A 14,143-nucleotide genomic window follows, 5' to 3' on the forward strand; every position below is an offset into this window, starting at 1 on the left:
TTGATGATATTATAAATAAATATTAAGATTATTTAACTTTAAACAATTTTATAGTATTACTCCTAACTTTTTAAGTGGGATTAACTACTTTTTCTTTTTTGAATTTTTAATATTTGACTTTTTGGCTAATTAAAAAATAATAAAGTAAAATATTTAAGGGTATTTTTGTCTTTTTAATAAAATATTAACGAAAAATATAACAGAATCTAACGAAGGGTGAAAAAGTGTCATTTTGAAACTTGATGGGTGGAAAAATGTCATTTCGCCAAAGCTGGGGTGGGAACATGTCGTTCTCCCGATTTTAAAGTATAGATTAAGTCATTAATTTAAGTTCAAAATCCCATCGCATATCTAATATATATAAATGAATTGTTATGAGTCAAAGCGCTTGTTAACTACTTAAAAAACCAATCTATTAGGTGATGTTGTTAACATTCATTAATTTATAAGTTTAACACCCAACTCATTTCTATCCAATGTAAGACAACAACAGTATATATAATTAAGCATCGAAAACAACAATGAATACACCTTTATTCTATACTAGTGAATTGCTTTTGTCTAAAATCTAAAGAGATCTAAATGTATAATAATTTTTTTAGAATTTTCTACGTGTAATAATAGACTTAAAGTTTGTCATTTTACAAAGCGTAAACGACATGTTCCCACTCAAGGTTTGGCGAATCTAAAAGTTTGCATCATTGGTTTTTTACATTCCAGATTCCCACTTTTAAATTAACAATGTTAGGGTTTGATACAGTATATAATATGTTATTATCAAATTGTCCTTTAAAATCATACCCAATGATCTTATCCATCTAAATGTTAGGATAATCGTTGAGATGTTATCAAAAGTTGCTTTATGTGGAAGAAAGGTTAAAGATTTGGATGACTCTCACAAAGAAAGAGAAGAGTTGGATCCAGTAGGGGCCATGACCCTTAATGGAAGTAGCTTACGTGTTCTTCTCAACACGACCTACCTTGCTCTCTATGATTCTCCACCATTAAAGGTATATTAATAACATCCCTAAATTTCCACGAACGCCAACCTATATGTAGGTCCAAGAATTAAATTCTTTAAATTAGACTTTTAACAAGAAACAACCTCAATTATAAGGTTACCTTCGTTATCAATTTAGGATGCTACTAAATGGCTGACGTTGTTATGACACTTCTTAATCTAATTATTGTTCAAAAATTCTACACCCATAAAAGCACAAAATTACACAAAATTTTACTTCTTGTGTAATATTCAACGTTTAACTTACATTTTGTTTCTTTTTCCTTACAAGCACTTTTAATACACCATCTCTGACGAACTAAACTCTTAAATGTTTATTTAAAATTTGAAATCCATATCTTATACACACTATAGCAAAAGGTTTTAGTCATTTCACTTTGAAAGGTTTGTATTTAATCTATGCAGCATTTCTTTAATTACCTTGCAAATGAAATAAGTGATATATCAATTTTTATTGCAAGAAAATAAATGTAATTGTTAATATTTTACAAACTATGAAGATGAAAATAGAAAGAAAGAATAAAATCTTTAATTGTTTATATGGGGGCATTGAAAAAAAATCTGTCATATTAAGCATCAAATAGTGATACGCAATGACTTGACCTATTCCTTTAGGTGGTTGGCCAAAGTGTAGCTATGCACATCTTTGAATACAACGGATACGTTTGGTGCATCGTATTGGATTCAATTAGTTTCCTTGATATAAATGTATTATATATAATTTTATACTAAATGTTTGATATAGTATAATATTGGACGTGATCATAGATAGTATTAGACATAAGAGTAATGCTACACTTAAAACATCTCTAAAGGATTTTTTATATGACTTAAATTCTTTATTATAAAGATCTGGTCTATTTATAAAAACAAAAGTCCAACAAATTTTTTATCTTTAAAATATAAATTAAATAGTGAGTTTAACTCTCCACATTTAAATAGTCAAATTTTACTCTCTATCCTAATTTTAATTAATAAACTACAATTTTCTATGCATTTTATTTATTATTTCTCTCTCTCATTAAGTCTATTTATTGAAAATAAAGAGTGTCTTCATTAAATTTAAAGAGTTTATTGGATTTGAATAAAAATTATACTCTTTATATTTGAAAATTAATGAACATGCTCTTTATTTATAAGAAATATATTCTTCAAAATAAAGAGTATTATTGAAAATGTTCTTACAAAGAAATTTTATAAAAATTTCTATACAAAGTGATGTAACAAAAAATGAATAGAAGAGTGAATTTAATTAGTTTGACTTTTTGTTTTACTCTTCTATTTATTTTTTACCACCTTCCTTTGCATGCAAATTTTTGTAAAATTTCTCTGTAAATACAGAATTATTGTGAACACAAACAACTCAAAGTCTATATAGTTTATGTAACCCTTAAATGATCCAATCCAATAGAGAAGCCCAAAAGAAGAAAATAATAATAATATTAAAGAAAATTTTGGATTATTTAAAATTTTGGATTATAAATAAATAAGACACATCTTTTACAAAGTCATTACATGTAAAATATAATAAAGCTTATATTTTTCTCTAAACCTAATTAAGTTGGTTTTAATGTAGGGTTGATTCCTTATAAATCCTATTCTACTGGATTTCTTTAATTTAGTTTACCTTTAAGAAATTATGGTTTTCTTTATGCTAGTATGATTTCTTTTGTTTGTTTTACCATATGTTAGGGATGTGTTTAAGAATATTGAAAATGGGGTGCGTTTGGTGTAGTATTTTGTATAGGATTTTGAGGATAGTATTGGATTGTTGGATAGGGGAGTATTACGAGGTAAATTTGAAAAATTTATGAAAAAGCCCTTAGGTTTACTAATTTAATTAAAGACCCTACTATATAAAATAACAAAAACACCCCCACCACCTGCAGTGTCAGATTCCGGCCGCCACCGCCGGAATCTGGCCGGAAAATTTTGTTACGGCACAGACCAATCGGATCTGTGCCGTAACGCATCATTATGGCCTTTTCCGGCCAGATCCACCACGACTCTGGTAAAAAAAGGCCAGATCTACAACCTGTTATGGCCGTCGACGACCGGAAAGGCCAAAACGACGGCCATCTTTGGCCGTCAATGACGGCCAAGATTTGGCCGTCGTTGACCGTCAACGACGGCCATTTCTTTGGTCGTCGCTGACGGCCAGATCTGGCCTTTTCCGGTCAGATCCGTGGTGGATCTGGCCGGAAAAGGCCAGATCGGTGTAATTCCGGCCATTTATGGTAGGAATTTAGGCCGTTGTACAGATTCCGGCTATCACCGGCGGTGGTTGCCGGAATCTGACAAGTTGGGTTGATGGGGGGGGGTTTTTGTTAATTTTAAAAAAAAAAAATTCAGGGGGCATTTAGTGAAATTAATAATCTTATGGGGTTTAAAAATAATTAAAAAAATAGGGTAATATTTCTGGAATAGTGTGCCAAACATTATTTGGAGAATAGGATTGGGAATATGGATAAAATAGGGAGCCAAACGCACCCGATGCTATTATAATTTGTGTTAAATAATAATATTATCACTATTATTAAAGTTATTTTTTTCAATATAAATATAAAAATTGAAAAATTGGCCCACAGGTTTGCTGGATGGTAGTTGTCAACGGTGGCCTGACGCCATTGCTATAGGCGCGTTCAACGACACCGCCCACTCCATTGGGTAGATTGCCGGTTAATCTATGCAGCGGGCAGTCAAATCAGTTGGAATCTACGTACGGCGTTTTGCTACAGCAGGTTGAGAAAGGTTTGGCCAAACTTTTTTGGTTTGTTGTGGCAAAACACTATAGGGTGCGTTTAGTTTATTATTTTGGATAAGATTTTGGGGATAGTATTGGATAATTGAATATGGGAGTATTACGAGGTAAAATTTAAAAATTTATAAAAAAACCCCATAAGTTTGCTAATTTAATAAATACCCCAATATATAAAAATATATAAAATGACAAAAAGACCCCCATCACCCACAGTGCCAGATTCCGGCCACCACTGTCAGAATCTGGCCGAAAAATTGCGTAACGACACATACCAATCGGATCTGGTCGGTATGGCATCACTATGGCCTTTTTAGGCCAGATTCACCACGGATTTGGCCAAAAAAGGCCAGATCTATGGCCATATGTGGCTGTCGATGGCCGAAAAAGGTCAAAGAGATATGACCGTCACTGACGACTAGATCTGGCCTTTTCCGGCCAGACCCACTGTGGATTTGGCTGGAAAAGGCCAGATCGATGAATTACCGACCAGTTTTGATCGGTAATTCACCGTTGTGGCAGATTCCGACTACCACCGACGGTGGTTGCTGGAATCTGCCAAGTATGGGTGGTGGGGGTGTTTTTATTAATTTTTAAACTTTTTTTAGGTGGTATTTAATGAAATTAATAACTTTATGGGGTCATAATTAAGAAAATAGGCTAATATTTTTAGAATAATATGCCAAACATTATTTAGAGAATAGTATTGAAAATATGGACATAAATAATAAGCCAAAAGCACCCATAGATTCTCATCGTTGAAACACGTAAGATCAGGATTTGCTTCTTTACGTACACCTTTCTATAAAAATGTGGAGGCTAAAGGTTTCAGAAGGCGGGAAAGATCCATACATATTCAGCACAAACAACTTTGCCGGAAGGCAGACATGGGAGTTTGATCCTGAAGCAGGCTCTTCTGAGGAGAAAAGTGAGGTTGAAGAAGCTCGCAAAAATTTCCACAAGAATCGTTTTAAAATCAAGCCTTCTTCAGATCTCCTTTGGCGATTCCAGGTACATCTTTATTTATAGATAAAAAAATTTGCTCAACTTTTATTTTGTTTTAATTAATTTGATGTATTGCAGTTTCTTAGAGAGAAGAAATTCAAACAGACGATTCCTCGAGTGAAGGTTGAAGATGGAGAAGAGATCACTTATGAAATTGCTACAGCCGCATTGAAGAGGGCAGTCAGATTGTTAACAGCTCTGCAAGCAAGTGATGGCCACTGGCCTGCTGCAAGTCCGGGCCCATTGTTTTACCATCCTCCATTTGTAATTGCTCTTTGCTCTCTCAAGCGCATGAATTAATGGACCATCATTATTTCTGTGCAAATTATAAATTCATTCCACTGCTAACAGTACCTTTATTTTACTGTTTATGCAGGTTATGTGTCTATACATTACAGGATATCTTAATGTTATATTATCGCCTGAACACTGCAGAGAGATGCTTCGTTATATATATTGTCATCAGGTACATATTAATTTTATTCATGAATATATCCTTTATCATTTCTGTAATTGTTTTTTAAATAATGAATTAAAATTAAAACCTAATCAATAAAATTCATTTTCAATTACAAATTAAATGTTAGATATTGCAAAATCTAAACACATATTATTATTATGAAGAATTTTACAATTTGAGAAGGATAAAAAAATAATTTAGTCTGTAAAATTAGAGACCTTACATATTTTATAAAAATTACATCCACAATATATATTACNCAAAATTTTAAGCATCAAAAGACTACTCTTCGTTTCAAAAGTTATCTTTACATGTGGTTCTGCTTCTTTACGTAATCCTTTCTATAAGAATGTGGAGGCTAAATGTTTCAGAAGGCGGGAAAGATCCATACATATTCAGCACAAACAACTTTGCCGGAAGGCAGACATGGGAGTTTGATCCTGAAGCAGGCTCTTCTGAGGAGAGAAGTGAGGTTGAAGATGCTCGCAAAAATTTCCACAAGAATCGTTTTAAAATCAAGCCCTCTTCAGACCTCCTTTGGCAATTCCAGGTACATCTTTATTTATAAATAAAAAATCTTGCTCAACTTTTATTTTGTTTTAATTAATTTGATGTATTGCAGTTTCTTAGAGAGAAGAAATTCAAACAGACGATTCCTCAAGTGAAGGTTGAAGATGGAGAAGAGATCACTTATGAAATTGCTACAGCCGCATTGAAGAGGGCAGTCAGATTGTTTACAGCTCTGCAAGCTAGTGATGGCCACTGGCCTGCTGAAAATACGGGCCCATTGTTTTACCATCCTCCATTTGTAATTGCTCTTTACTCTCTCTACTGCATGAATTAATGCACTATCAGTACTGCATGAATATTTCATTCTGACCAAAAAATAAAATAAAATAAAAAGCGAGTTATAAATTCATTCAACTGCTAACAGTACCTTTATTTTACTGTTTATGCAGGTTATGTGTCTATATATTACAGGAAATCTTAATGTTATATTATCTCCTGAACACTGCAAGGAGATGCTACGTTATATATACTGTCATCAGGTACATATTAATTTTATTTACGAATATATCCTTTATAAGATTTTAAATTTCATAACAAAGAAAATTATTTTGATTCTTTTCATAAAAGAATTGAAAATTCAATTAAAATTTGTCATATTTTTGTACTTTTACAAATTTTAAAATAAAAATTGGGACAATCTTTATTTATTTTTAACTATTGTAAAATGTGTTAAAGATAACGTTAAAATTTGATCAATGATAATGTTTTTGTAAGCATTATATATAATACTGTTAGAAAAAAATCAGTAACAATAGTTGATATTTTTTTAAGAGTTATCTTTTGTGTTTGAAAGATAGCGTTTACGAAAAATAATGAATTTAAATTAAAACCTAATTAATAAAATTCATTTTCAATTACAAATTAAATGTTAGATATTAAAAAATCTAAACATATATTATTATTATTATTATGAAGAATTTTACAAATTGAGAAGGATAAAAAAATAATTTTATCTGTAAAATTAGAGACCTTACATATATTATAAAAATTACATCCACAATATATATTACAAATCTAGAAAATATCTCCTTCATTAAATTAACAACACAAAGAATAATATATAATGGATAAAAGTGTAAGAGATTTAATAAAACTATAACTGAATTTAACATAATTAAAAATGGCTTAATAAAAAAATTAAATGAAAGAAAGAAGTAAAATATTTTAAAAATTGAAAAGCCAAGATAACAAACCTTAAATCTTTACCAAGAATCCTCTTTTAAAATAATAGATCTTAGGTTGAATAAGTATTAATTGTGCAACAGATATAAAATATTAATTAAATTATTTTATAAAGTAACATTGATTATGCATGTGACAGAATGAAGATGGTGGATGGGGATTACACATTGAGGGCCACAGCACAATGTTTTGTACTGTTTTCAACTACATATGCATGCGTTTACTTGGGGAAGGACCTGATGGTGGTGAAGATAATGCTTGTGCAAGAGCAAGAAAATGGATTCTCGATCATGGCAATGCAACATCAATTTCATCTTGGGGAAAGACTTGGCTTGCTGTATGACCTATTAAGTTGCTATAAGATAAATCTATTATTTTTCTCATCAAATAATTAATCAAAATTCTTATCGCAGATACTTTGTGTGTATGAATGGTCTGGATGCAACCCTATGCCCCCAAATTTTGGTCATTTCCTTCTTTCTTCCCATCCCACCGTTTGTAGAACAATCCACGAAATTTATTTATCTTCATACGTTTTTTTTTTTTTTTTTTTTTTTTTTTTTTTTTTTTTTTATATATCACACATCAATTCATTCAGTGAAAGCTTTGCGTATAATTTTGTATACCCATGTCTTGACTGTTATTGAGCCAACCTACTCATTTAATGCCGCAGCATGTGTCAATGCTGCTGTGCTAGTTTCTTACACTAGACGGTCTCAGCAGCAAATTAATTACACTTCAGTTTGGCATCAACACTGAGTGCATACTATTAATTACTCTCTAACTCTTCCCAGATTTATTTATTTTGAATATTTCAGCAAATTTCTTTGTTATTGTCGGTTGACTTATATGCCAATGTCATATTTATATGGGAAAAGATTTGTTGGTCCAATCACACCTCTCATTTTACAATTGAGAGAAGAGCTCTATAATGACCTTACAGTAACATTAACTGGAGAAAAATGCGGCATTTATGTGCAAGGTTTTTTTTTATTCTTTTTTCTTCGAATTATATTATAATTCGAAAGAGGAAAATGATAATAGATTAACATTGTTTTTGTAGGAGGTGTCTACTGTCCCCATACTTTGATAACAATTTGCTATGGGATATTCTTACACACAACTGTGGAGCCTATTTTTAGCAGTTGGCCCTTCAAAAAGTTTAGAGAAAAGACTCTCCAAATAACCATTGACCCACATTCCTATGAAAGTGAGAGCCAGTCGATACATGACATTGGCTGTGTTGAAAGGTTGACATGTACAATGCATTATATCATATTAGGAATGAGTTAACGACTTTTTCCCATCCAAAAAAAAGTTTAATGATACTTTCCCACCCTCATTTTCAAAATACCACTTTATACAAAAAAATACAATTTTGTTAGTAAGTTTTGTTGTGAGGAAGACAAGATGGTCAAATTCCTTTATAAGTAGGCAAAATGGTCAACAAACATTTTGGCCACCGAGAAAAAGAAAGAAAAGGATGGCGCATGTTAGCAAGAGATGATGCATGTTAGCAGCATTGTAGCCGACATTTTTGGCTGTTTTCTGGCCAGATCCCGACGTTCAAAATCACTTTTGAGACCACCCACAGAATCCCTCACCTCCTTACAAAGCCCAAGCCCCATTTGCGTCATTACTCCCCATTTCCCACCACCATCTCCATTCGGACGACCAACTTTTCAGCTGGATTTCCGGTCGATTTTTTTTGCCAAAATTCCCCTAGACACTACCATCACACTTCCCAAACCCACTCTAAACAAACCTTACCTACCTCCATCCTCATCCCTTACTCGCCGATCGCCGGCCGTGACAGCACGACCTCTCACTTCTAGGCTGATTTCTGGTTGTTTTTGGTGTCCAAATCCACCCTGAAACCACCACCAAAACCCCCATCCTCTCCTCTCCAAAAACTCTAACAACTTTGACCCAATTTGCTTACTAATTGCCGTCTCCTCTTCCTAGGTTTCAGTTGCATGTGACTTGGATGTTTTTGATTGATGAAATTAAGCAAAATTGGAGCTTGATTTGCCAATTGCATGCCGTTTGTTGTTCTCCCCAACGCCGACGACAATTGTCAGCAATAAAAAGGCTAAGAAGAGAAAAAAAAAGAGATAGAGTATTTTGTCTTCATGATGAAAATCACTGTATTTCCCACCCAAACTGGAGAGAAACATATTATTTAAGTACTAAAATGGTATTTTAAAAGTTTGAGGATAAAAAAGTATCATAAGCTTTTTGTTTAGGTGGGAAAAGTCGTTACACTCTTTATGGACAGTTTTAACAAGTAGTTTTTGTTAGGGTTATTGTCACTTACACCTCCTCTTCTTACTTTTGTTTCTTTAATTGTTAAATTGAGAAGTTGACCTTGGGTGACTAGTAATTACGAATGTACCCATTGATCTATTTAAAATTTACCATTTAACCCTTAAATTTTTCTTTTAAAAGTAATATTAGTAATTTCTTTAAAAAATGTGAAACATTTTAAAAAATTTCTTTCAGAAAAAAGTCACGGTAGTAGGGCGGTATTCCATTCTGTCATAGTTTTTAAAATCTATATCATTTTGATTTTTAATAATGTTTTTGAGCTCATTTAGAAATTGTATAGGTGAATAACCTCATTGAACCTCTCTACTGTTAATTGCAATAAAATTTTGTCTTAAAACAAATTTCTTTTAAATTGATATATTGAGACTTAGACTAATTAATATGTTACTCGGTTTGAACAGCCACTGTTTATGCTTGCTTGTTGGGTGGATGATCCCAATGGGGAATATTTTAAGAAGCATCTTCCTAGACTCCACGATTACTTCTGGATTGGAGAAGACGGACTGAAAATTCATGTAAGAATTAGAGAAGAATATAAATATTTTTTCAGATTCTGAAAGTTAATTTCCATTCATTATATTGGCAGAGTTTTGGTAGTCAAACATGGGATTGTGCTCTCGCCATTCAAGCTTTACTTGCCAGTAATCTCATGGATGAAACCGGACCAGTAATTATGAAAGCACATGACTTCATTAAGAATTCCCAGGTTTTCTATATTAATTTTATAATCTTCATGTTCAATAATCTTTTTTCTTTTTTTTCTTTCCATGTTCAATAATCTTCATGTGTTCCATCCATTTGTACAATTTGGTAGATCTTGAATAACCCTTCTGGCGACTTTAAAAAAATGTTTCGACATATTTCTAAAGGAGGATGGACGTTCTCTGATCAAGATCATGGATGGCAAGTTTCCGATTGTACCGCAGAAAGCTTGCTGGTAATTAATTAATTAAACAACTTTTATTGAAGCTTAAATATATAGTTATGCATTGAAGATTAGTAGTGTTATACTCACATCTCTTGTGTTTCTCAGTGTTGCCTATATTTGTCAGTGATGCCGGCAAAAATTGTTGGGGAGAAAATGGAACCTGAAAGGTTATATGATGCTGTTAATATGATACTTTCCATGCAGGTATATATGAATTAATTAAGAATTCGGTTAATTAAATTAAAGTTGCCTTGCTAATTAATTTAATTTTGTGTTATTGCAATAAAAAAAGATTACAAAGAAATATCATGTGCATAAACTAATTATTATTCTATCTTTTATATTCTAAATGTTATGTCATTTTTTTAAGGGAAATTATATTAAATAAATGTATTTTTGAGATTCAATTTAAAAATAGCTTGTTTCCTAAAGTATATTACAAAATAGTCCTATTTTAAAATTTAGCACCCGTTGGATCAAAATATCTTTCTTAACCTAAAAACCAAAGTGATAGGTAATCCACCTATAGGTATCTATCGGTCAACCGATGGAAATCAGTAGGCACCTCTCAACCTGATAGAAACCGTTTGTTTTGCACTTTTGTTTTAGGATTCTATCCGATAGAAATTGATTCTAGCGGTTAGCAATATAGACCGTTTCTTTTATACATTTTTTCAGGACTCTATCTGATAGATTTCGATTCTATCGATCACCAAAAGGAATGATATAAATAGAGTCGTAAAGAAAAATAAACTCGATACAGATAGAGTCTCAAAACAAAATAAAATCTATTCGATCTATTGGTTGCACCTTGGGTTTTTAGTTAAGAAAATGTATACTGGTCTAATGGGTGCTGAAATTTTGAAACAGAGCTATTTTCTAAGGCTTTTTACAAATAAATAATATGATAATAGACAAGGGCGAAGCTAGGATTTCATTTTTGGGGTGGTCGAATGCTACTAATTTTAAGTTTAATGAATGATACATGCGATATGTTTGTTATTTTATTTATTTATTTTTTTACATAAGTGAAATGCATGTTGTTATTAACAAACACAAGCATCTCAAATGTGTAGAGTGAAAATGGTGGTATATCAGCCTGGGAGCCAGCGGGAGCCAAATGGTGGTTGGAGGTAAGTTAATAACTTCAACTTTATAAAAGAATCTTCCAACTAAAAGTTCATGTTTTCTATTAATTAAATTTCTCTGCAGCTGCTTAATCCCATGGAATTCCTAGATAAAGTCGTGATTGAGTATGAGTAAGATTTCTAAACAGTTTTTCCTCTGCAGTCAATAATTAATTAAATTACTTAAAAACTGATTAATTAGAAATTGATACAGGCACAACGAGTGCACTGCATCAGCAATCAAGGCCTTAACTTTGTTTAAAAAGTTATACCCAGAGCATAGAAAGAAAGAGATTGAAAATGCCATCAGAAATGCCGTCAATTATATTGAAGAATCGCAAATGCCTAATGGTTCATGGTATGTAAACTTAATTTGAGCCTACCAAGTTTAGGGTTTGTTACATTCATTGAATCTAAATTTTACATGTCAAAGGTTTTGTCTTTAGCCCGCATTGTGTGCTTCACTAGAATTATTTATGTCTAGATTAGTCATTTAAAAATATCTCATTTAAGAATGAAGTTGTATATAATTTAAAGAGGAAGTTTGTAACAATAATAAACAAATAATGTGGTAGATTTTGATTGATATATAAGGGAGTTAATAGTTAGAAATTCGTGTATAGAAGGCTCCCTTGAATCTGTTAAGTTTTCTTTTAGACACATCTTCATTCTAGTTTCTTCCTAAGTTAATTAATCTATAGCTGGAAACATCTTTATTTTCCCAAACATGTATTTACAATAATTTTGAAAAATCTTAATGGATGTTCAAAAATATTTGTTTACTTGAATCGTACGTCATTACATTACAAGTTACAAATTTCTATCTTTTATGAATATATGATACTATTGATTCAAATGAGTCCATCAGACCTGAATTTGTTAAAAATCAATTATGTTTAATTGCAGGTATGGAGATTGGGGAATTTGTTTCATTTATGGTACATGGTTTGCAATTGAGGGCCTAGTGGCTGCAGCGAAGACTTACAAAAATTGTATAGCTATACGCAAAGCTACAGATTTTCTGCTAAAATCACAGGTAGATGATGGTGGGTGGGGAGAGAATTACCATTCTTGTACAACCAAGGTAATCTGTTTCTGCTAAGTAACTTTTTGGTAAAGTTTTTTGTTTCCAATCTTTGATTGGAGCTTTGTTCTAAGTAAAGATAAAATTATGAGAGGAATCGTATAAAATGTTTTAAGAATTCAAATACAAATTAGCTAAACTGGAGCAATTGACATAAGCATATATTACAACATTGTTGAAATATTGTTCTTGAAGATTAGGGTAATTATTTTTGAAGATTAAATTGTAGTATAATGAAATATTGTTCTTGTTCATAATGATGCAGAAATTTACACCTCTCGAAGAAAATACATCAAACTTGGTGCAAACTGCATGGGCTATGATCAGTTTAATTCGCGCTGGGCAGGTTAGCTCTTAACTAAACAAATAGTTAACAATTTCCTGAATCACTTCAATTTTGTATGAATTATCTTAAAAAATTGAATACTATATATTATTTTTGAATTTATTAATGCATTCTTATTTTTGCAATAGATGGAGAGAGATCCAACTCCTATTCATCGAGCTGCAAGACTTTTGATCAATTCTCAACTTGAAAATGGTGATTTTCCTCAACAGGTACTTAGAATTAAAGCATAATGCATAAATAGTAACCACAGTTGTCTATACTTTGTTTAAAGTTTTAATGTTTACGTAAAACTTATGTTAAAAGGTCTAAAGACTAAATAATTAAACATGGATTGTTTATTGAATATGGCAGGAACAAACTGGAGTATTTATGGTGAACTGCATGTTACACTATGGCATGTATAGAAATACATTCCCACTATGGGCGCTGGCTGAATACCGCTCAAAACTTCCATTACTTTCCAAGATCATATAACAATAATGATATTAATATTCACTATTAATAGTTGTAACTTTATAACTGTACAAAATTTTAAGAATATGTAATGTTGCTTCAATAAAGTTCAATGTGATGGGCTGTGTTTTCGATGCCAGAAACATGCCTTATTTGGCCTGGGTTGTCGAGACCAATAGTGTAATTTGGGGTGTTTTTGCAAGATTTTAAACCTATAAGGAATTATGTGTATTTTTTAAGGGTGTTTTAGTTGGATGTCAAACCTTTTTACATGCTGATGTCACTGTTTTGATCCACGGGTCAAACCAGTTCAATCGATCAACCTAAGACCCGGTCACTTTGCCGGGTTTCACTTGGGCTAGTTTTTGTTGGAGTAGGTGCCCTAGAGCCAATCAATTATTGTAGAATTGACTCTTTGTAATAATGTTCATTAATCAATAATAAAAGGCATCTCATTCTATATCGCGTAAATTATTATTATTGCAATATGTATTGATATATGTCCTTAGAATGGTAGAACCGTGACGAGGGTATCAAGTGTTTCAAATCTTGATAGTGAGAACCCTATGAGCACATATGGTGGCCATTCTAGAAACGTCTGTAGCCCCAGTATTATTCTGAAGTAAGGGCACAGATAATACGGTAAGGCTATCATAGTGTTGAACGACCCTGTCGAAAGGCAGTGACTGATCTCACTTGTCAAGGTTGTTTGGTGACAACCTGGTGCAACACATGGGTGNTGTCTCGTTAGGGTTTTAAGAGAAGATTGTGAGATTTAGTTATAAACGTAGTACTTTTGATATAAGGAACCTAACTAACTCTATTAGCGAACGGTGAAAATGGGAGATCTAAGAATTATTGAAATCTAAGGGGAGGTT

The 14,143-nt window shown here is 32.1% G+C and overlaps 1 pseudogene; it reads left to right on the plus strand.

Moving 5' to 3' along the window:
• The first annotated feature begins 5,527 nt into the window (after positions 1 to 5,527).
• LOC116105901 lies at positions 5,528 to 13,504 on the plus strand (annotated as a pseudogene).
• The last annotated feature ends 639 nt before the right edge of the window (positions 13,505 to 14,143 follow it).

This window comes from Pistacia vera, unplaced genomic scaffold (assembly GCF_008641045.1).
Source record: "Pistacia vera cultivar Batoury unplaced genomic scaffold, PisVer_v2 Contig117, whole genome shotgun sequence".
Lineage (NCBI taxonomy): Eukaryota > Viridiplantae > Streptophyta > Magnoliopsida > Sapindales > Anacardiaceae > Pistacia > Pistacia vera.